The sequence below is a fragment of the Gossypium arboreum genome, chromosome 10 (genome assembly GCF_025698485.1).
Source record: "Gossypium arboreum isolate Shixiya-1 chromosome 10, ASM2569848v2, whole genome shotgun sequence".
Taxonomy (NCBI): Eukaryota; Viridiplantae; Streptophyta; class Magnoliopsida; order Malvales; family Malvaceae; genus Gossypium; species Gossypium arboreum.
In genome coordinates this window covers 80,893,516-80,920,360 of record NC_069079.1, presented here as the reverse complement: position 1 = coordinate 80,920,360, position 26,845 = coordinate 80,893,516, and positions in this window count along the sequence as shown.

Below are 26,845 nucleotides of genomic sequence, written 5' to 3'. Positions count from 1 at the left end.
CGAAACTTTTTGGCATTTCTCCGTCCATTCGAACTTAACATCCTTTTGGAGTAAGCCGTCATCATCGTGGCTATCGTTGAGAAGCCTTTTACAAATCGTCGGTAATAACCAAGAAGCCCAAAAAGCTCGAACCTCAAGTAATATTTCTGAGGCTTCCAATTAAGTATGGCTGAAATTTTATTGGGTCGACTCGAATACCGATGCAGATACCACATGACCCAAGAAGCTAACCTCTCTTAACGTAACTCACACTTCTTTGAACTTAGCATATAATTGCTTATCCCGTAAAATTTGCAAAGCACTAACCGCAGGTGTTCAAAGATGTTCGGTCTCATTTCTTGAATAGACCAAGATGTCATCAATGAACACGACTACGAATCGATCCAATATGGTCTAAAGATCCGATTCATTAAATCCATAAATACCGCAGGGCATTAGTGAGCCCAAACAAGCATCACTAGGAACTCATAGTGACCATATCTCGCTCAAGGCGTCTTGGGTGCGTCCAATCTCGGATTCGCAATTGATAATAGCCCGATCTCAAATCTATTTTCGAGAACACCGAGGCTCCCTTTAGTTGATCGAACAAGTCATCGATACGTGGCAAGCGGATATTTGTTCTTTATTGTCGCTTTATTAAGGCGACGATAATCGATGCTGCAACCGCATGGTTCCATCCTTCTTTTCACGAACAACACTGGCGCACCCTAAGGCGAAAAACTCGGCGAGCAAAACCTCTATCCACCAATTCTTGCAATCGAGCTTCCAACTCCTTTAATTCCGTTGGTGCCATACGATACGGAGCTATCGAAATTGGAGTGGTACCGGTACCAATTCGATGCCAAATTTTATTTCCGAACAGTGGTAAACCCGGCAATTCTTCGTGGAAAACATCCGGTATTCACAAACCACGCGCAGATTCGGGTTTCTTTTTCGATTCCTTGTCATCGAGCACGTACGCAAGGTACGCTTCGCACTCTTTTCTTACATATTTTCGGGCCAACATTGCTGATATTACAGCTGGCAACCCCTTTAAGTCCGTAGACTTAACCCGAATTATCTCGTTATTCGTGCACCTCAAATCGATAGTCTTGCTTTTGCAATTTACGACCGCATCGTGCATGGTCAACCCATCCAAACCAAGAATAACGTCGAATTCATCGAGCGGCAAAAGCATCAAGTCCGCCGGAAACAAGAACCTCGGAACACTAGGGGACTTTTCTTGCACACTTTGTTGACAAGCACGTAATGACCCAAGGGTTTGACACCGAATTACAAACTCATGAGACTCAATAGGCAAAGTCTTCTTTGGATGCTAAGGTTTCACATATATAAGATTGAGTAGAACCAGGGTCAATCAAAGCAATCACATTAGTATTGAAAAGAGTGAAAGCACCGTAATGACATCCGGAGAGGCAAGCATCCTCGCGTGCGGCGATGGCATAAGTCCTCGCAGGAGCACGAGCCTCGGATCGATGGTAGCATCTCTAGATCCTCTCGATCGCCACGACATTGCCCATATTTCTAGGTGGCCTACCTCGGCGGTGGTAGCACCCGAGTTTCCACTCGACTCACATTCTTCAAGCATCCTCGGGCAATCCTTCCTAAAGTGGTCGGCCGATCCACACTTATAGCGAGAGCGATCACGAAACCAACACTCCCCGAATGCCATTTGCCACAATGTTGACACTCGCCCTCTCTCGGCGATCATTTCCACCATGGCGATCAAGTGACTCGTGTGGTCACAGGGGTCGATCGCGTCCTCGTCTAGAAAAGCCCAAAGCGCCTCTAGACTGGTTCACATCATCTCGAAATCTCTTGATTGCTGTTGAAGAGACTTTCCGAGGACCTCTTTCGAATTCTTGGTTCCCACATCGCTTTTTGTTTCTCCTTTCTAAGCTCTTCGACTTTACAAGCTCGCTCAACAAGTACTACGATCTCTCGTATTTCGAGAATGCCAACGAACATCCTTATATCATCATTCAGCCCATCCTCGAGCGTTTACACATAATAGCTTGGACGAAATGCATTTCGGCAGATCGGCTAAGCCTCACAAATTTTCGTTCATAGTCGGTAACCGACATAGAACCTTGCTTAAGATCAAGAAATTCCTTCGCTTTTGGTCGATGAATCTCGATCGATATACTTTTTTTTTTTGAACTTGGTTTGAAAGAATTCCCAAGTCACTTGCTCTCTAAGTACCACAGTCGAGTACTCCACCAATAGTAGGTGGAATCACGTAGCAAGGAGATGGTACACTTTAAGCACTCATCGGGTGTACAAGATAGCTCATCGAGCACTTTCGGATAGTGTTGTCCAACCAAAATTCAGCTCGTTCGGCATCATCATCATCCGTAGCTTTAAATTCAGTGGCCCCATGTTTTGAATCCTATCGATTGGGGCTTACTTGACCTTATTTGGTCGATTCTGGGAGGTATTGTAGGTGCAGGGGTTGCATTTGTCGGGAATGGAGGTTGTGGGACAGCCGTGTTAGTTCGAATGTATTGATTAAACCATTCGTTCATCACACTATAAAAGGCTTGCCTAGCCTCATCATTCGGATTGCTGGCCATAGGTTGAGAGTCCATGGCGCTGTTCCTTGTCGGGAGCAGCGCCACACTCTCCACATCATCAGCTATTGCTCGGTTGGGATCGGGATCCATTGCTATAAACAAACTCAAAGTCAAATTGTCAGAAATCACCACACTATCGATTCATCATTTAATGGCATGTATAGCTAGACCCCAAACACCTCACGGTAGTCCTAGAATCGACTAAACCGTGGCTCTGGTACCAATAAAATTGTAACACCCCGAACCCGAGACCATCGCCGGTGTCGGACACGAGGGGTTAGCAAGCCAAGTTCACTTGTTTTGCCCATTCATTGGACATTTCCAGTCAGGCTGGAAAAACTGCGTCACTGTCGCCTTAAAAATCATATCTCGAGTTTCAAAACTCGGAAACTGGTTTCGTAAATTTTTCCTGAATTTAGACTCATATATCCATCCATGGATTTATTTCTAGAATTTTTGGTCGGGCCAATTGGTACAGTTTATTAGTTAAAGTCACCCATGTTACAGGGATCGACTGCTCTGACCTTCGCGCGGTATAACTTGAATATCTCTCTGTACAAGGCTTTAATGCTGGTGCCGTTTGTTTCTAATGAAACTAGACTCAAAATGGAATCTGTACATATAAGGTATGTCTCCTAATTATTTCTGGATAATTTATAGTAAATTTTTAAAGTTGCGACAGGGAACCCAGAAACCGTTCTGGCCCTGTCTCACAATAGCTTTAATATCTCTTAACATGTAATTCCTATGACCATTTCGTTTCTTCCATATGAAATTAGACTCATCAATGTTCATTTACATAGCTGATTCACTATTTAATACCATTCCTACAAATTTTGGTGATTTTTCACATTCACGTTACTGCAGCTGGAAGCATCTGTTTTAAGGTAGGTCTTACCTATTTTGTAGTCTCCATGAACCAACTAGTCTTGCCTTACATAGGTCCACATATGATCATTTTAACCATGCCAATGGCTGATCATGTGACCAACATTCCCATTTCCAATTCATAGTCACATCATGACACCATATATATATATACAAACCGCAAATAGTTTAAGTTGATACTTCACTATTACGAGCCATTTTCGCATGGCCGTACACATATACATCATAACATATTTAAACCAACAAGGGGTAGTCCTATACATGCCATTTCAAGTTCAACCAAGAATTTATACCAAAATGGGGGCTTGATAGTGTGGATGACTTGACTTCAACGATCCCGAATCCGATTGCTATCGAGCGAAATCTAGAAACCGAGAGCCAAAGCAATGAGTAAGCATTTTATGCTTAGTAAGTCTCAAGGAATATAATCAACTCTAATTACAGCAATACATTCACATAGTTAAATGCATCATTTCATTAATGCACATTCACATAATCATACTTACTTCACCATCCCAACTCTTATGTTCATACACAAATAACGGCTTCATTAAGGCCGATAACTCGTTCCATCATAGGAGCGGATATTCACACGCTCTTACTCCTAGCGCATAAAGCACACACCGCACTTACCTTGTCATTGGGAAATTTCACAAGTGCATTAGCTGAAATTTTCCAGCAAGCTTATAATTTTCAAATCACATACCTTCGGAGTTTAACTGGATGTCGCTACTCGATCAATCGCCTTGGGACATAGCCGGTTATGGTAACCCGCACCAAGGCCTACGGACTTAACCCGGATATCACGATTTGCACAAATGCCTTGGTCTTAGCCGGATAGAATGACTCATACGAATGCCTTTGGTCTTAGCCGGATGTAGCCACTAGCACAATTGCCTTTGGTCTTAACCCGGTTATAATTTCCAGCATAATTGTCTTGAGGCTTAGCAGGATATCAATCAATTTCTCATGCACACATACATCAATAATCATTGGACATACATATTTATTTTCGTTACTAAGGCTCAAACACAATTATAATCACTAACATAATCGCCGGGACTTAGCCCGGGTATCATTCAATACTCATACACACATAAATCAATAATCAATACATCCATATTTCATTCCACATAATTCAAGTAAGGTCACTTCTTGAGGACTTACCTCGGATGTTGTCGAACGGCTTTTACGGCTATTCGATCACTTTTCCTTCCCTTGTCCAATTGTGGCCCTCTTAGCTCTTGAGCTAATTCAAACAAATTCAATTTATCAAAACCTCATTGTGCTAGCTTATGGCCGAATATGACAAGGAATTTAAATGGTCATATGGCCACCCTTTAGCTTGAATACACAATGGTCATGCACATTTTATACTACATCAAGCAATTCAATACAATTTATTCGAGCATCAAGGAAAAGCTAAGGCCTTCAATAGGCTACCCAAGGCCGAATATACTTGTCCATGTTGAGGCCAATTATGCACTTAATACCACACAAAACAGCATGCATTTTACTAGTTAATGCTTTGCATATTGTAGCTCAAAACTTACAATATAGCATCAAGCACTCATATGTGTGCTAGGCGAATGTGCTTACAATTTCACAATTATTCTTCAACATCTTCTTCTTTAAACAAACTTATTCATCACTTCCTTCATAACCAAAACATCATGTGCAAACATATATATACATATATGAGCATGGCGAATTTCAAGGTGTCCATAGCCATCCAAAACACAAATTTTAACTAACATGCAAGAAGCATGAACCATGCTCATGAATGCATCATGGCGAATATGACAATCATGCTTCTTTTCAACTTCAATCATGATAAAACAAAAGAAAGCTCAAAATCTTACTCAAGAGTAGACAATCCATCATTGCATGCATCATCATCAAGCTTCACACTTAGCATGCAATGGCTTTATCACCATAACAACTTTGGCCAAATACCATTTCCATGGCTTAACAAAGATTTGAGCCATGGCTAACATGCACATCAAGTTAGCAACCAAAACATGCATGAAACTCCTAACACAACCTCATACATACCTTAATCTTGATGCAAACTTAGCCAAATCTCCTTCTAGATCTCTTCCAAACCAAGCATGAAGCAAAATCCTCCTTCTTCCTTAGTTTTGGCTCAAAGAAAGGATGAACAAAATTTTTTCTTTCCTTCTCTACAACTCACGGCAATGGGGGATTACCACACTCACACACATTTTTTTTCATTTTTTATCACCCATACACCTTCGTTTATTATTTCACCCTAATGCACCCACAAAACATGTTTCATGACATGTTTAGCCCATCCTCCTTGTCATGGCCGCCACCACCTATAAAGGGGAATTTGACATGCAAGTCTATTATTTTGCATGCATGCTTTAATTAGTCATCACACATTTCCTATCATACTTTCAAAGTTCATTACTAAGTCCTTTCTTGTGGAATTCACCCTTATAACACTAAATCAATCATCATAAAATGTCATACATGAGCACACACATATTATAGGCATCAAAATAAATTTTAATTATTTTTATGCCTCGGTTTTGTGGTCCCGAGACCACCTTCCGACTAGGGTCAATTTTGGGTCATCACAAACTCCTTCCGCTTTTGATCAATAAATCGCCGACTTATGTATTTCTTTCTAAATTCTTCCGGAAGAAATCCCAAGTAACTTTTTCTTTTGGCACCACTGCAACCAAAGTCTTCCACCGGTGGTAAGTCGAATCTCTCAAAAGTGATACAAACACACTTTAAGCATTCCTCGGGTGTACATGAGAGCTCATCAAATACACGGGTAGAATTTTCAAGCCGTAATTCCGCTTCTCGGGATCATCATCGACCTTTGCTCTAAACTCTTCGCCCCTTGTTTTGAATCTTGTCAACCGGAGGCTTGTTCATTCTTACCAAATCTATACCTTGAGCAGCCTCTGAGGGAATCGCCCGAGGTATAGGAGGGGTGGAGGAGGTTGAGCATTTGGATTTGCTTGAATAAATTCAAGATACCAATTGTTCATCATTTGGAGAAAGGCATCCCGAGCCTCATCTCCTTGTCTCAATGTCTCAGTCTACTTTCCACAGTAGCGGTCCCTTAAAGGGAGCCGGCACATTACTAGCAAAGATCATCACCGCAGTTCCTTCAGGATCCATTACTATATTAAAACAAGACACGCTTTAGAATAATCAGAGTCACCACACTATCACAATATTTTTATGGCATGTATAGCTAGACCTTTACACACACTTTATTAGTCCGAGAACCGACTAAACCATAGCTCGATACCACTAAATGTAACACCCTTACCTGTTATCAGTAGTTTAACAGGATATAAGGTATTACCGAACATAACACATACCATTAAACATAATCGAGATGTAAATATGTCATCCAATTTGATAGTGCATCGTATAACATATGTCTTGAACAATATTAGCCCACTTTAATGGCTTGTACAAAGTATCCGGTCGAGTCTTGTAACTAATATTTTAACCTAGACAAATATGACACGTAACAAAATAATTAAGCCTACTATACATGCCATAATTCAAAACGTTTAGTTCAAATACCCTAAAGTATGATAGTGCGGATAGATCTTCACGATCCTTAACTCCTGAGCAAGCCGAAGAACACTATAAGACAAAAGAGAGAAACAAAGTAAGCTTATAGCTTAGTAAGTAAGTATGTAAATACTAATTAAAGAATCTAACATGTTTACACAACAATTCAAGTTTATCTACTTTAACTTCACTATTCATTCCACTTTGATTTAGCTGTCTCTACTGCATCATATTCACTAAATAAATCATAACTCGGGTTACAAAACTCGAAATTCAAATCCGTAAAATTTCCCTGAATCTAGACTCATAAAGCTTTTTGCTAATTTTTTTCTATAATTTTGGTTCAGCCGATTAGTACAGTTTATTAGTTAAAATTTCCCTGTTACACAGCTCGACTGATCTGACCTCTGTTCACTACGAATTGAATATCTCTCAGTACACAATTCAAACAACCCTGAGGTCTGTTTCATTTAAAACTAGTCTCAATAAGGAATTTAGGCATGTAAACTATATTTCTTAATTTTCCTTGTACAATTTTTAATGAGTTTTCAAAGTTGGAACAGGGGATCACGTATTCATCCTGAGCAAGTCACATACAATTGTAAATATCTCAAAATATAGAACTCCTTTGCTTGCTCTGTTTCTTTTATATGAAAGTAGACTCATTAAACTTTAATTTCACATCTTATTCAACCTCTAATTATATTCCTCCTATTTTTGGTGATTTTTCAAAATCACGTCACTGCTACCATCTAAAAATAGTTTTAATGCTAATTTCACTCTTTCACACATTCTTTATGCTAACCTCATTTTATCTTATATATGTATATACCACAAATCATTTTCACCACATTTCATTCACCATAAATGTAGGTCCAAACCACAATATCACCACAAAACCATCCCGTTGAACAATTTGGATCAATCCTCGATATTTAATGGTTTCAAAGACACAGCTCCACCATCATACTTCGCTTAGTTCGGCTCTCTTGTACACATGGTGAACACTTAGTACCACTCATGCGACCCAACCGATTTGTCTCGTAGCTCTCTTGTCTACATGGTGCCCTTCACTTGGAATCACGCATGCACCTAGCTACATTTATCTTTCACGTAGCTCTCTTGTCTACATGGTGTCCTTCACTTGGAATCACGCATGCGACCTAGCTACATTTATCTTTCACGTAGCTCTCTTGTCTACATGGGATACATCTCGTATCACACATGTGACCTAGCTACTCTGAGGTGTCTCGTAGCTTTCTTGTACACATGATGTGCACTCAGCATCATACATGTGACCTAGCTACGCCCTCTATTTCATTCGATCTCTCCAATGTTCAACCAGGATCTCTCTCTATATTTATTTCCATTCTTCCAATAGTCGATTTATATTTTAACATCAGCTAGTATATTTATATAATAGGCTGAAATATAAGAATGTACATGAAATTATTGTAATATTTACATACAAACTTACCTTGGTGCAAAATGTGGAAATTTTGCAATTTAGTCCAAAACTTTTTCCTTCCCCGTTCGAGATCAATTCGCGTCTTTCTTGATTATGGAGCTTGAAAGTTGAAGAAACCCTAGCTATGGAGAGAGGAGAATTCGGCAGCAACTAAGGAGGATGATGACCAATTTTGTGTTATTTTTCCCATTTTATTTCATTTAATATCCAAATGACCAAAATGCCCTCCTTACTAAACTTTCAAAATTCCTTCCATGTCCTAATTTTGTCCATGAACTTAAAATTGGTCAAATTGCTATTTAAGACCTCCTAATTAATATTCCAAAACAATTTCATACTAAAACTTCGGGATGCAAATTTTGCAACTTATTCGATTTAGTCCCTACTTTCAATTTAAGCACTTTAGGCATAGAATTTCATCACGAAATTTTCACACAATCATGCAATCATATCATAAACCCCAAAATAATTATAAAACAATTATTTCTATCTCGGATTTGTGGTCACGAAACCACTATTCCGATTAGGCCCTAATTCGGGTTGTCACAATTCTCCCCCCCTTTTGAGATTTTCGTCCCCGAAAATCTTACCTAGTAAAGAGGTTTGGGTCTTGTTTCCTCATAGCTTCCTCAGTTCCCACGTAGCCTCTTCTATCCCATGTCTGTGCCACAATACTTTCACTAAAGCTATACTTTTATTTCTTAACTGTTTAACCTCTCGAGCCAAAATCTTTATTGGTTCCTCCTCATAGGTCATATCCGATCGAATCTCAATTTCTGTTGGAGAAATCACATGTGAAGGATCAGAACGATAACGTCGCAACATTGATACATGAAACACGTTATGAATTCTTTCTAACTCTGCGGTAAAATAACCGATATGCCTTGGTCCAATTCTCTCAGTAATCTCGTACGGCCCAATAAAACGCGGACTCAACTTGCCTTTCCGACTAAATCTCAGAATCTTTTTCCATGGTGACACCTTCAAGAACACTTTATCACCCACCTGAAATTCAATCTCTTTTCTTTTTAAATCTGCATATGACTTTTGTCGATCCAAGCGACTTTTAAGCAATCCGAATTACTTTTATTTTCTCTTCGGTTTCTTTAACTAGATCAACTCCATGAATCTGTTTCTCACTAAGCTCGGTCCAATATAAAGGAGTCCGACACTTACGACCATACAAGGCTTCGTACGGTGCCATTTGTATACTTGATTGATAACTGTTATTGTAGGCAAACTCAATCAAAGATAGATATTTCTCCCAACTACCTCCAAATTCTAAAACACAGCATCTAAGCATATCTTCGAGTACCTGGATTACTCTTTCTGTTTGACCATCTGTTTGTGGATGAAATGCGGTACTAAAGTTCAATTTTGTACCCAAAGCTTCTTGTAACTTTTTCCAAAATCTCGAGGTAAATCTTGGATCTCTATCTGATATTATAGACATAGGTACTCCGTGCAACTTCACAATTTCAGCAACATATAATTCGGCTAATTTATCAAGTGAGTAGTCGAGACGTCTTTGGTATAAAGTGGGCTGACTTTGTTAATCTATCAACCACTACCCAAACAAAGATCCTTCTTTTAGGAGTTAAAGGCAAACCGGTTACAAAATCCATGGTAATCTTGTCCCATTTCCACTCGGGCACCATTCTTTGGTTGAAGTAACTCAAGGCACTTGATGTTCAACTTTTACTTGTTGATGATCAAACACTTGGTTACAAATTCGAAATGTCCTTTTCATACCGCCACCAATATGACTTCTTTAAATCATTATACATTTTTGTGCTACCAGATGAACCGATAAACACCATTGTGCGCCTCATGTAATATTTTCGAATCAATTTATCATTTTTCAAGACACATATCCTGTTTGAAACATCAAACAATCATCGGTCCAACTCGAAAATCGAGTCGTAACTTCGATTCACATTGAGTTCTCTTGATCCGCAACTCACTATCATTCTTTTGAGCATCACAAATTAAGCGGAGAAATAACAGTTTAGCTCTCATTTCGCTAAGATTGACCCATCATCGACAATGCTAACCCGTGTTCATGGCTCTCAAAGTAAAAGAAATTTTCGCTCAAGGCGTCAAGAACTACATTTGCTTTTCCGGATGATAATCAATCACTAGATCATAATCCTTTAATAATTCAAGCCATCTTATTGTCGCAGATTCAGATCCTTTTGATTCATCAAGTACTTCAAACTTTTGTGATCGGTAAAAATTCGCATTTTCACCGTACAAATAATGTCGCCAAATCTTCAAGGCAAAAACAACAATGCCGGTTCCAAATCATGTGTAGGATAGTTCTTCTCATGCGGTTTTAAGCGTCTCAAGCATAAGCTACCACTTTGCCCTCTTGCATCAACACACATCCAAGGCACATCAATGATGCATCACTATAAATTACGAACTCCTTTCCGACTCGGGCAGTACTAAAATTGGTGCTGCAATCAATCGTGCTTTCAATTTTTCAAAACTTTGTTGACATTTATCAGTCCATTCAAACTTAACATTCTTTTGCAACAACTTAGTCATAGGAGAGGCAATCATCGAAAATCCTTCAACAAAACGTCTATAATACCCGCTAAGCCTAAAAGCTTCTAACCTCGGATACATTCTTGGCGGTTTCCAATCAACGATCGCAGAAATCTTGCTTGGATCCACCGAATACCATCACCGAGACTATATGCCCCAAAATCCGACTTGAAGCCGAACTCACTTTTACTAAACTTGGCAAACAGTTTCTTTTCTCTCAAGATTTGCAATTTAGTTCTCAAGTGTTCGGCATGTTCGAGACTCATCTCGAGAATAAATTAAAATGTCATCTATAAACACTACTACAAACTTATCCAAATATGGCCGGAAGATCCGATTCATTAAGTCCATAAATATAGTGGAGCATTTGTTAAGCGAAAGGCATCACAAGAAACTCATAATGTCCATACCTTGTCCTAAAGACGGTTTCGGCACATCGACTCCTTAACTCTCATTTGGTAGTAACCGGACCTCAAATCAATCTTTGAAAACACTGTGGCCCCTTTAACCGATCGAATAAATCATCAATCCTCGACAACGGTACTTGTTCTTTATAGTCACCTTATTAAGTCGACGGTAATCAATGCAAAGTCTCATTGAACCATCCTTCTTCTTTACGAATAATACAGAGCACCCAGGAGAGAAACTCGGTCTCACAAATCCCTTGTCTGTTAACTCCCGCAACCGAGCCTTCAATTCTTTTAATTCGATCGGAGCCATTCTATATGGAGCAATCGAGATCGGTGCGATTGCGGCAACAAATCAATGGCAAAATCTATCTCTCTGTTCGGAGGCAACCTGTGCAATTCCTCAGAAATACATCCGAAACTCACAGACTATTGGTATCGATTCAAATTTCGATTGAGGCAACTCAATATTCATTACATAAGCGGATAAGCTTCACACCCTTTTCTCATGTATTTCGTGCAGACATGTGCGAAATCACCATAGGCAATTTATTTGATTCATCTGTTTCAACCCACGTAATTTCTCCATTTTCACATTTCAACTCTAGTGTCTTTTGTTTACAATCTACCTTAGCATCATACAATGTTAACCGGTCCATTCCCAAGATAACGTCAAACTCACCAAATGGTAACAAAGATCAAGTTGGCCGGAAAAGCAGTGACCTTGAATCATTAATGGGCAATTCTTGCAAACCTTGTCAACTAGCACATATTGGCCTAAGGGTTTGACACTTTAATCGTAAACTCATAAATTCAACAGCAACTTTTTATCGGATACTAAATTCATGCAAATATAGGAATGAGTGGACCCGGATCAATCAATGCAATAACAATAGTATCATAGAGAAAATGTACCAAGAATAACATCGGAGATGATGCATCTTCTCAGCACGTATAGCATAAGCTCTAGCGGTGCTCTAGCTTTCGATCTTGCCGTTAAATCTTTCATCACGCAGTTTACTACTAGTCCCACCTCCAGATTTCTCGGTGGTCTACCTCTACTAGCGGTGGTATTCATCTAGCACTCAAATCTTTCTTCTTTAACTTTCTCCGGACAATCTCTAATAAAATGCTCGCGAGAACGCTTTGAAACAAGCTCGCTCGGTCCCCCAACACTCACCATAATGTTGCTCGCCACATTGTCGACACTCGGGCTTTCTAGGTCGCACATTACCCACACTTGCCACCAAGTAGCTTTAGCTTTAGACCCGAATATGCTCTACCACGATCTCTGTGAATCCCCAATTGAAACTGTCATTCGAGGGTTTGTCTCTTTGGACCTCTTTGGTTGAGATTGAAATGGCTTGCTTATCCGTCTTTTTCGACATCTCGGGCCTCAATAGCGACTTTTCTTCTTTCTTTGTTCAATTCTTGACTTTAAGAGCTCGATCAACCAATACTACAAATTCTTTCAACTCCAAAATTCCTACAAGCACTTTAATGTCCTCATTCAGCCCATCTTCAAATCTTCTACACATAATGGCCTCGGTGGACACACATTCACAGGCATACTTGTTGAGTCTTACAAATTCGCGTTCATACTCGCTATGGACATTTTCCCTGCTTCAATTCAAGGAACTCCTTCCGTTTTGATCAATAAATCGCTGACTTATGTATTTCTTTCTAAATTCTTCCGGAAGAAATCCCAAGTAACTTTTCTTTTGGCACCACTGCAACCAAAGTCTTCCACCGGTGGTAAGCGAATCTCTCAAAAGTGATACAAAGACACTTTAAGCATTCCTCGGGTGTACATGAGAGCTCATCAAATACACGGTAGAATTTTCAAGCCGTAATTCCGCTTTCTCGGGATCATCATCGACCTTTGCTCTAAACTCTTGCCCCTTGTTTTCGAATCTTGTCAACCGGAGGCTTGTTCATTCTTACCAAATCTATACCTTGAGCAGCCTGAGAATCGCCCGAGGTATAGGAGGGGTGGAGGAGGTTGAGCATTTGGATTTGCTTGAATAAATTCAAGATACCAATTGTTCATCATTTGGAGAAAGGCATCCCGAGCCTCATCTCCTTGTCTCAATGTCTCAGGTCTACTTTCCACAGTAGCGGTCCCTTGTGCGGAGCCGGCACATTACTAGCAACATCATCACCGCAGTTCCTTGGGATCCATTACTATATTAAAACAAGACACGCTTTAGAATAATCAGAGTCACCACACTATCACAATATTTTTATGGCATGTATAGCTAGACCTTTACACACACTTTATTAGTCCGAGAACCGACTAAACCATAGCTCGATACCACTAAATGTAACACCCTTACCCGCTATCAGTAGCGGAACAGGATATAAGGTATTACCAGAACATAACACATACCATTAAACATAATCGAGATGTAAATATGTCATCCAATTTGATAGTGCATCGTATAACATATGTCTTGAACAATATTAGCCCACTTTAATGGCTTGTACAAAGTATCTGGTCGAAGTCTTTGTAACTAATATTTTAACCTAGACAAATATGACACGTAACAAAATAATTAAGCCTACTATACATGCCATAATTCAAAACGTTTAGTTCAAATACCCTAAAGTATGATAGTGCGGATAGATCTTCACGATCCTTAACTCCTGAGCAAGCCGAAGAACACTATAAGACAAAAGAGAGAAACAAAGTAAGCTTATAGCTTAGTAAGTAAGTATGTAAATACTAATTAAAGAATCTAACATGTTTACACAACAATTCAAGTTTATCTACTTTAACTTCACTATTCATTCCACTTTGATTTAGCTGTCTCTACTGCATCATATTCACTAAATAAATCATAACTCGGGTTACAAAACTCGAAATTCAAATCCGTAAAATTTCCCTGAATCTAGACTCATAAAGCTTTTTGCTAATTTTTTTCTATAATTTTTGGTTCAGCCGATTAGTACAGTTTATTAGTTAAAATTTCCCCTGTTACACAGCTCGACTGATCTGACCTCTGTTCACTACGAATTGAATATCTCTCAGTACACAATTCAAACAACCCTGAGGTCTGTTTCATTTAAAACTAGTCTCAATAAGGAATTTAGGCATGTAAACTATATTTCTTAATTTTCCTTGTACAATTTTTAATGAGTTTTCAAAGTTGGAACAGGGGATCACGTATTCATCCTGAGCAAGTCACATACAATTGTAAATATCTCAAAATATAGAACTCCTTTGCTTGCTCTGTTTCTTTTATATGAAAGTAGACTCATTAAACTTTAATTTCACATCTTATTCAACCTCTAATTATATTCCTCCTATTTTGGTGATTTTTCAAAATCACGTCACTGCTACCATCTAAAAACAGTTTTAATGCTAATTTCACTCTTTCACACATTCTTTATGCTAACCTCATTTTATCTTATATATGTATATACCACAAATCATTTTCACCACATTTCATTCACCATAAATGTAGGTCCAAACCACAATATCACCACAAAACCATCCCGTTGAACAATTCGGATCAATCCTCGATATTTAATGGTTTCAAAGACACAGCTCCACCATCATACTTCGTTTAGTTCGGCTCTCTTGTACACATGGTGAACACTTAGTACCACTCATGCGACCCAACCGATTTGTCTCGTAGCTCTCTTGTCTACATGGTGTCCTTCACTTGGAATCACGCATGCGACCTAGCTACATTTATCTTTCACGTAGCTCTCTTGTCTACATGGTGTCCTTCACTTGGAATCACGCATGCGACCTAGCTACATTTATCTTTCACGTAGCTCTCTTGTCTACATGGGATACATCTCGTATCACACATGTGACCTAGCTACTACAGGGTGTCTCGTAGCTTTCTTGTACACATGATGTGCACTCAGCATCATACATGTGACCTAGCTACGCCCTCTATTTCATTCGATCTCTCCAATGTTCAACCGGGATCTCTCTATATTTATTTCCATTCTTCCAATAGTCGATTTATATTTTAACATCAGCTAGTATATTTATATAATAGGCTGAAATATAAGAATGTACATGAAATTATTGTAATATTTACATACAAACTTACCTTGGTGCAAAATGTGGAAATTTTGCAATTTAGTCCAAAACTTTTTCCTTCCCCCGTTCGAGATCAATTCGCGTCTTTCTTGATTATGGAGCTTGAAAGTTGAAGAAACCCTAGCTATGGAGAGAGGGAGAATTCGCAGCAACTAAGGAGGATGATGACCAATTTTGTGTTATTTTTCCCATTTTATTTCATTTAATATCCAAATGACCAAAATGCCCTCCTTACTAAACTTTCAAAATTCCTTCCATGTCCTAATTTTGTCCATGAACTTAAAATTGGTCAAATTGCTATTTAAGACCTCCTAATTAATATTCCAAAACAATTTCATACTAAAAACTTCTGGGATGCAAATTTTGCAACTTATTCGATTTAGTCCCTACTTTCAATTTAAGCACTTTAGGCATAGAATTTCATCACGAAATTTTCACACAATCATGCAATCATATCATAAACCCCAAAATAATTATAAAACAATTATTTCTATCTCGGATTTGTGGTCACGAAACCACTATTCCGATTAGGCCCTAATTCGGGTTGTCACATGTTTAATGGTAGTTAAATGTTAAATTTATATGTTGTTATGAAATGTTAGAATTTATGTTGGTTATGACTAAATAGGAAAAAGCATGATTACTACATTTCCAAATTTGTTTCGACCGAGTTACGTCGTTCGAGAGCCCCATATAAACCTTAAGAATAGTTAGGATACATATGTCATGACATAGGATTCTGATATATGTGTGCAGTAAGACCATGGAATCGATATGTGTTTACGAGTAAGACCCTGTCTAGGACAGCGGCATCGGTATGTGACTACATGTAAGACCACGTCTGGGACGTTGGCATTGTACAATTTGTGTGATTATCCAAGTGTCCTATCCAATTTCAAATGGTTCATTGGGAAAAGATAAGTTATGTTCAAACATGTAAAACAGGTCAGATGGCCAGGTACGAATTGGTTTGTTGGTTACTTAAAATATGGTAAGTGAATAATTTGGTACTTACTACAAACTGTGTGTAATGCAATTGAAAATTATGTGTGAGTTACATAAGTATATTCGGTCATGTGAGTAATAATGGAATGAGTTTAAATTAATAGCATGTATGATTATATGTATTCGATTATAAGTCTAATATATGTGTATGAAATTATTTTGTAATATATGAGCTTGTGCATTCATATGTATGTGAACTAGGTTAATAATGGTCTTTTAGCTTTGGAAATTTAATGATAATAAGTTCACTTGGCTAGGTGAGCATTTGGTCAAAGTGACTTTTATGAATGAATATTTAATTGTATCATATGAAATTTATATGATTGGATCTATATTTATATTGATAAAATACTTTGGTTTAATTAATTAAATTGATGAAATTATTAGGTTACTCTTTTGCTTATGACTTACTAAGCTTTGATAGCTTACTCTGTGTGTTATGTTTACTCTGTTTTATAGATTTTGGAGTTAAGCTACAAGCTCGGGGACTGTCAGCCAAGTTCATCACACTATCTACTATTTTGGTACCTTATAAGCTAAACTTAAAGTATGGCATGTATAGACTGCCTTCAGGGTTAGTTATTTTGAAAATGTTTGTATATTAGCCAAAAAATGACTTAATTACCTTGCTTGGTTTTGGTTTCGATTTAGTTATGGTTTAAGTCTATTTTGGTTAAGATGTCGTATGCTATAGATAATTATAAATTGTGCTATGTGATTGTATATTAATTTTGGTTCATGACCTTGTATGTGGTATGGTAGAATCGGTCATAAGTATGTTAAATTATTTTGGATGTGTTTATATTAAGATAAAGTATGCATATGTGAATTAGTTAATTATGCTTAGGCTTGGTCATATGTGTGCTTGATTATAATGTTTAGTAAGCTTGGTTTTGATAATTCGATTATGACTGATTGTAGGTTAATTCATTTTAGTTAAAGTAATAAGCATTATGAATAGATGGTGTTTGCGGTAGGTGTTTCATGCGTTGAAAATGGCTTAATTATTATGCTTGAGTTTGATTTTGATTAAATTATGGGTTGAACTCATTTTGATTTTCATGCTATGTGCTATGGATGAGAGGTAATTATAATATGTGTTTGAGTATTGAAATTGATTAATGACCTTGGAAATGGTATGAATGTATTGTCTTTTATAAGTATATATATATGGAATATTTGGATAATTTGAATGTGGTTCAATCTAAGTTTAGATATTTATGTGAAGTTGAACTTGAATAATTAAATTTAGTTATTAAATATATTCAGTCATATGCTAAAAATAAAATAAGGTAGTTACTTGACTGGTAATTTGGTTCTTGAATATATTAATATGCCTTGGGTTATAATGTGGTAAAGATATATGCTGGTACAAAATCTATTGAATATATATATTGGTATTGATCATATGTATCGGTTATTAAATAATAATGGAAGTGTATTATGTTATATCACCTAACGCTTTAGCAAATTAAAATATATGTCATTTATATGAGATGTATTTGACATATGATTAATGAGTGAAGAAAAAAGAATATGTTTGACTATGTGGTTTGTTAGTTAACCGAAATCAATAAATATGAATAAGAAAGTTTCAGTTCCTAATGGTATATTTTTGGTAAGTTTTAATTAGTTATTTGAGTAGTGTAATTATTTGAGTTGATATATACATATAGTTATTTATAATGGAATGTACCTTTTGTGTGTAAGTAAATGATGTGTGGTTGCTTGTATAAGAATGTGCATGACTTTTTAAAAAAATAAAAATAAATTTAATATTTAGTAGTGAAGTTATTAATGTATTATATGTTCGTATATGTATAAATTATTTTGATACATTTTGGATTATGTTATTTAAGCTGTGTTGTGAATAACATAATTAATTTAAACTTAATATTTGATTAAATTGTAAGCTATGATGCTATTAAAATTCTGATTTGTAATATATATTTAATGCATGTTTATATGAACTGTCAATTGTTCAAGAATGTCTTTTAACCCTAATCCGGCGACGGACACGGGCTGGGGGTGTTACAAATTTATTCAATTTCTTTGTACTTTAAGCCTAGCCAAAACCATTTTCATAACTATAACAACCCACAATTTCCACTAGAACACACTTTTACTACATATTTTATAACTTTTACAATTTAGTCCTTTTAAGCATTTTCACCGAAAATCACTTAGCAAAAGTTGTTTCTCCAATCATAAATGAAACACCCCTTACCCGTACTCGAGGCCGAGATAAGGTACAAGGCATTATCAGACATACATACAAATGTTCATGCAAAACTGGGCTATAAATTTTTTTTCAATTTAAAAGTCATTCAAACATATGCGAAACATCCTTTGTATGGACCTACGAGGTCCAAAACATACATTGCAAATAGTTCGGGGCCAAACTGGAAACTTTAGAAAAACTTGGGAAATTCTCTTTAATACAGAGTTAGATGCCCGTGTAAAAAGGGGACACGCCCGTGTCCTCAGGCCGTGTAACTCTCTGACTATGATGTCATCACTAAAATAAGGTCACACGGTCGTGTCACACACCAGTGTGCCCAGGTCGTCAGACCAAATAAAGTTAAATTATTTCTCATAAATGGTGCAAACTTCATACGGCCAGATTACACGCCCATGTGGTTAGGTCGTGTCTCTCACACGGCCAAGACTTGTAAAATTTGGATGCAGGGGACACATAGCCAAGTAGCACGCCCATGGGGCAGAGCATGTATCACACACGGTCTAGACACACGCCCGTGTGTCTGCTCTTGTGGACAACTTCTAGGCTATTTTCCAAGCCATTAGTCACCTTTAAAGACTTACTCACTTATACATGTTCTTAGCATACAACAAAACACATCTGATTACTTCAATATCCAATACCATGATTAAAATCTATGCCCCCAAGGCTATTTAGCACCATCTCAAATATGCAAGCTTCTTTCAATGTTTTCATACCAATATGCAACCATTAGGTTTATAACCCCTTTTTCCAACTTTACACATTAATGCATTATTATGGTCATTTTGTAAATATATATATGTATATTATGGTTCATTTATAAATCAACATACCATCATTCACATCCTTCATTCTCAGACAACCATATCGACATAGACACATTGCATGCATACATGATTAATAAGCGTTACAACCCAATAGCAAAATATGAGCCATATTTCATGGCCATATAAAAAATGATTCATTAGCCATTGTGAGCCATTACACTTGGCTAATTTAAATGACACATATAACCAAGAGATAAGTTACCCTATACATGCTATTATATCAAAATGAATAGTTCTTTTATACCCAAATGAGATTTTCGATAGTGTGATAAAACTCCAACCATCCTCCAAGCTTCACGAATCTGAAAGCTCTATAAGACAGGGAAAGGTAAAAGGGGTAAGCATTACATGATTAGTAAGTTTGTAAAACGGAAAGTAAACTTACCGGTCATTTGAAACACATAATTAGAATAAGCCATATTATCCATCAATTATAAGTAAATTTCCCTAAACATATGCACTCAATGAACAAGTTAGTCACATAATTTCCAAGATCCATAGATGAGCACATCACATCATTTACATATTCAAATTCGTGTTTCTCATGTCATTTACAAATATTTTATCCAGTGAATCATTGAATTCCCGATGGATATTTCATCACTTAGTACGCTCTAGGTGTGTTATTTTGTTAACCATCAATTTATATCTAGTAGTACCCTATCCGGTACACTCTCGAGCCACATCTCTTACAGTAGAATTACCAGTCCAGGCTAAATCCTTTATATGACAAAGAATTCCCTACAGAGTCTAACCTGGATTACTAGTCCAGGCTAAATCCAGTCAACTAGGATTACCAGTCAAGCCTAAATCCTAATTCAAATGTGTGCTCGGTAGGCTCGTTTCAGGATTATCCATCCAGGCTAAATCCTTTCCATAATGAGATCAATAGATTACCCATCCAGGCTAAATCCTTTCTGCAACACATGTAGGATCCCATTTCTCGTGAGAAGTGATCTATCCATCGAAATTCCATATCCAAATAGACTCTAACCCATTTTAAATCAATTTCAAAATTATGGCATTTTCATACAATTCATTGATTATGCATTTCACATTCAATTTAACATAACAATTAAAGTCAACATGCATAGACATCCAATTGGTTACACAAACTTACCTAAATAATGTCTCAGGTTTGGATTCCGACTATTCCAAAACCTTTTGTTTTCCAAGGTCTACTTTCAGAATTGGTCTTTCCGAGTCTATATAAACAAATTAAATTATTAATTCATCACATGCTTCAATTTCAGCCCGGAAACTTACTCTATGGAAAAATTACCTTTTTACCCCTAACTTTGCATATTTTTACATTTTATCCCCTAGGCTCGTATAATGAAATACATGCATTGATTTGATTCCTCAAGCCTAGCCGAATTATATTCTAGCTTATAACAGCCAACATTTTCCTTTACTTCACTTTTCTACTACCAACTTTCACATATTTTACAACTTGGCCCCATTTTAGGTGTTTTCATGGAAAACCACTTAACAAAAGATGTTTATCATACATCAAACTTTCATGTTACTCCATTAAACACCAAAATACAAACATGTCACACATGGGTAAGTTTTTGAACATGAACCCTATCTTAAGATAAAGGTAGAAATGGCTAGAAGATGCTTCAAGGATCTCAAAAATATAAAGAACATAAAAAACGGGGCTAGGGAGAACTTACTATCAAGCTTCAAAGTTGAAGAAAACCCTAGCAATGGTCCTTAGAATTTTCGGCACTACCTTGAAAAAGATGGACAAGATTTTCACTTCTTTGTCCCTTTTATTTCTTTTATTTACCAAAAGACATAAATGCCCTTAAGGCCTTTCTTTGAAATTTTACCCATGCATGCCCATTTTTGTCCAAATGTTTAGAACTTGGTCAAATTACTATTTGAGGACTTCTAATTTATAATCCAACTCAATTTCATGCTAAAAGCTTCTAGAACTCATGTTTTGCATATTTTGCAATTTGGTCCTTAATGTCAAATTGAGCATCTTAGGCATAGAATTTCTCCATGTAATTTTTACACAAGCATACATTCTCATCCTAGACCTCATAATAATCATGAAATAATTATTTCTATCTCGGATATGTGATCTCAAAACCACTGTTCTGACTAGGCCCTAAATCCAGATGTTACAACTCTCCCCCTTTAGGGATTTTCGTCCCCGAAAATCTTACCAATAAAAAGGTTCGGGTATTGGTGTTTCATAGTCTCTTCGGGCTCCCATGTAGCCTCTTCAACTCCATACCTTTTCCACAGTACTTTCACAAGAGCAATATTCTTATTTCTCAACTATTTGACCTCTCGAGCTAGTATCTTAATTGGTTCCTCTCCGTAAGTCATATCCGAACAAATCTCAACCTCGGTTGGTGAAATTACATCTGAGGGATCAAATCAATAATGGCGTAACATGGACACATGGAACACATCATGGATTCTTTCCAACTCTGATGGCAGGGCCAACCGATATGCTACCAGTCCAATCCTTTCAGTAATCTCATATGGCCCTATAAGATGAGGACTTAATTTTCCATTCTTACCAAATCTCAGAACCTTTTTCCAAGGAGACACCTTTAAAAATATCTTATCACCAACTTGATACTCAATTTCCTTTTGTTTCATGTCAGTTTAACATTTCTGCCTGTCAGAAGCAGCTTTTAAACTATCACAAATAATCTTTATCTTTCTCTCAGTCTCCTTAATTAAGTTGACCCCATGAATCTTGTTTTCTTTAAGCTCAGTCCAATATAGGGATGTTCGACATTTACACCCATATAAAGCCTCGTAAGGTGCCCTTTTCAAACTTGATTAATAACTGTTGTTCTAGGCAAATTCTATCAACGGTAAGTACTTTTCCCAACTGCCTTGGAATTCAAGAACACAACACCTGACCATATCTTCCAAGGTCTGAATCATTCTCTCAGATTGGCCATCTATTTGTGGATGGAAACCAGTACTAAAATTTAGCTTCATATCCAAAGCTTCTTGTAACTTCTTCCAAAATCGAGAAGTGAACCCTGGATCTCTATCCAAAATAATCGACAATGGTACTCTGTGAAGTCTCATAATTTTAGTAATATACAGCTCGACTAACTTATCAAGCAATAAATCGATTCATACTAGTATAAAATGAGCTGATTTAGTCAACCTATCAATTATGACCCAAACAACATCTTTGTTTTTTGGAGTCAAAAGCAATCCTATCACAAAGTCCATAGTAATATAGTCCCATTTCCATTTAGGAATCATGATAGGTTGAAGTAACCCTAAAGGCTCTTGATGTTCGGCCTTTACCTATTGACAAATCAGACATTTTGATACAAACTCTGAGATATCTCTTTTCATGCCATTCCACTAATACGATTTCTTCTAATCATTATACATCTTTGTGCCACCCGGGTGGACTGATAAACAACCACTATGCGCCTCACATAAAATATTATGAATCAACTCGGCATCGTTCAGAACACAGATCATACCACGGAACCTCAAGCAACCATCAGAAGCAATCTAAAAATCTGGTTCACTACTAGACTCGCATTGAGCTCTTTTAGCTTGTAACTCTTTATTGACTTTCTAGCCATCACAAATCTGTTGCAAAAAGGTCGGTCTAGCTATCAACTCTACTAGGATCGAACCATCATCGAACAAAGCCAGCTGGGTACCCATAGCTCTCAAGATAAACAATGATTTCCTACTTAAAGCGTCGACGACTACATTCACCTTACTTGGATGGTAATCAATCACAAGCTCGTCATCTTTGAGTAGTTTGAGCCATCTACGTTGCCTTAGGTTCAAATCATTTTGAGTCATCAAGTACTTTAAACTTTTATGATCGGTGAACACCCGACACTTCTCACCATATAGATAGTGTCTCCAAATCTTTAACGCAAAAACAATGGCAGCCAATTCTAAGTCATGTGTCGGGTAGTTCTTCTCGTGAGGCTTCAATTGCCTTAAAGCATTGGCTATCACCTTACCCTTTTGCATGAGTACACATCCCAAACCATGTAAGGATGCATCACTATAAATCACGAATTCTTTACCCGACTCGGGTTGTACCAAAACTAATGCTTCGGTCAGTAACGCCTTTAGTTTCTCAAAGCATTGTTGACACTTTTTTGACCACTCAAACTTAACATCATTTTGGAGCAACCTGGTCATCGAAGTGGCGATCATAGAAAATCCTTTAACAAATCGTCTGTAGTAGCCAGCCAAGCCTAAAAAGCTTCTAATTTTTGTCACGTTCCTCAGCAGTTTCCATTCTACGATGGCTGCAATCTTACTCTAGTCAACTCTAATGCCATCACCTAAAACAATATGTCCCAAAAACCCAACTTCTTTAAGCCAAAATTCACTTTTGCTGAACTTAGCATACAGTTGTTTATCTCTCAAAGTTTACAAAACTGTCCTCAAGTGTTCAGCATGCTTAGATTCATCATGAGAGTAACTCAGTAGGTCATCAATAAACACTACAACAAACTTATCCAAGTATGGTCAGAAAATTCAGTTCATTAAGTCCATAAATAGTACGGGAGCATTCGTTAGCCCAAACGGCATAACAAGAAATTCATAGTGACCATACCTTGTTCGGAAAGCAGTTTTGGGCACATATGATTCTTTAACTCGTAGTTGGTAATAGTCGAATCTTAGGTCTATCTTTGAAAATACTGTTGCTCCCCTCAGCTGGTCAAACAGATCATTAATCCTCGGCAACAGGTATTTATTCTTGATTGTCACCTTGTTGAGTTGACGATAATCGATGCATAGTCTCATCGAACCATCCTTCTTTTTCACAAATAGTACCGGTGCACCCCAAGGAGAGAAACTAGGCCTTACAAAACCCTTATCTGTCAAATCTTGTAATTGAGACTTTAACTCTCTTAATTCTGTCAAAGCCATCCGATAAGGAGCAATTGAAATAGGTACTGTTCCCGGCACTAGGTCAATGCTAAATTCAACTTTTGTAACAGGAGGTAATCCTGGTAACTCCTCTAGAAACACATCTGGGTACTCACATACTACTGCCACTGATTCGACTTTCAATTTGCATTCCTTAGTATTCAACACATAAGCCAGGTAGGCTTCACATCCCTTTCTCAAACATTTTTGAGCCGACATAGAGGAAATCACAATGGATGGTACGTATGACTCATCTGGTTCAACTCGAAGAGTTTCGCCATTTTCACACCTCAATTCAATGACCTTTTGTCTAATTTACTACAGCTTCATGTAGTGTCAACCAATCTATACCCAAAATAACATCGAACTCATTAAATGGCAACAACATTAAATCGGCCAGAAAACAATGGCCTCTAATCATTAAAAGGCATTTCTTGCATACCTTGTCAACTAGTACATGATTGCCTAACGGATTTGACACCTTAATCACGTATTCCGTAAATTCTACAGGTAATTATATACTAGACACCCATTTCATGCAGACATACGAATGGGTTGACCTCGAGTCAATTAAAGCGAGAACAGGGATATCATAAAGAGAAAATGTACCCATAATGACATCAGGAGCTCAGGCTTCCTCTCTAGCGCATATAGCATAAGTTCTTGCCAGGGCTCGAACCTATGATTTTGCAGCGGAGTCCTTTGTAACACTACGACTACCACTGGCACTTCTGCAGTATCTTGGAGGTCTGCCTCAAGAGATAGGAGCATTCAGTGTTGGGTTGGGCTCAACCTCTTAATCATCTTATTCTAGGCAATCCTTAAAGAAGTGGTCAAGGGAACCACACCTATAGCATGCCCCGCTCCTCATCCGGCACTCTCCAAAGTGAAACTTGTTACAACTGTTACATCGTGGCTTTTGGTTTCCCACACTCCCCACACTAGTCGTCATGGGAGATGAAGACCACAGATTAGGGCGCTTAAAGGTTCTTATTTTACCCAAATATCCCACTGATGAATTGGAGTGTTCCTGGTGGCTTCTTGACTTCTTTGTCGAAGATGTATATTCCCATGAATCTCTTGCTCAGAACTCGAGCCTTCCCTTCTGCTTAGTTCTTTTCATTACTTAGCTCTTTAGCTTTCTTAACTCTGTTGCCCAACACTGCAAACTCTCTTATTTCAAGGATCCCAATCTACAGTTTAACATCCTCGTTTAATCCCTCTTCGACCGCTTACACATTTCCGCTTCAGTTTGAACTCACTCTTGAGCATACTGGCTCAGTCGGACAAACTCCCATTCATATTCTGACACAGTTTGATCTCCTTGCTTAAGTTCTAGGAATTCCTTTCTCTTCTGATCCAAGAACCTTTGACTAATATACTTCTTTTTAAATTCAGCTTGAAAGAACTCCCATGTAATATTTTCTCTCGATGCTACTGATGATATAGTCTTCCACCAGTGGTATGTAGTGTCTTTCTGAAGAAATACCATGCACTTCAACCATTCCTCAAGGGTACACGATAGTTCGTCAAGAACTCGCACGGTGTTCTTAAGTTAGAACTCAGCTCGTTTCAGATCATCATCAATTGTAGCCCAAAACTCTTTAGCACCATATTTCCTCAGTTTATCTACTGCAGCTTTACCAATTCTTACTAGCGCCATATCTTGTGGCACTTCTTCTTCAGATCGGGTAGGAGGTGGGGGAGGTCATGGTATAGCAGTGTTGGTTCTCAAGTACTCACCAAACTATTCAACTATTATTTTGAAGAAGGCTGCCTTTGCCTCTTCTTGGCCCCTAAACATGGGCCTCCTACTACTACCAGACGTGGCTTGTTGTACGGAAGCTGGAGCTGGCTCTCAGCTTCCTCAGACTCATCTCGGGCTTGGTTAGATGACATTTACTATATACAAATACATTTAAAATGGTTAAGAGATGTCACACCATCATAAAATGTATAATAGCATGTATAGCTAGACTCGATACCTACTACGTTAGTTCGAGAATTGACTAAATCGTAGGTCTGATACCACAAAATGAAACACCCCTTACCGGACATACATACAAATGTTCATGCAATACTGGACTATAAAATTTATGTCAATTTAAAGTCATTTAAACATATGGGAAACATCCCTTGTATGGACCTATGAGGTCCAAAACATACATTGGAAATAGTTCAGGGCCAAACCAAAAACTTTAGAAAAACTTGGGAAATTTTCTTTAATACAGAGTCACACGTTCGTGAAAAAAGGGGACACGCCCGTGTCCTTAGGTCGTGTAACTCTCTGACTATGATGTCATCACCAAAATAAGGTCACACGCCTCTGTGACCAGGCCGTGTGGCCAAATAA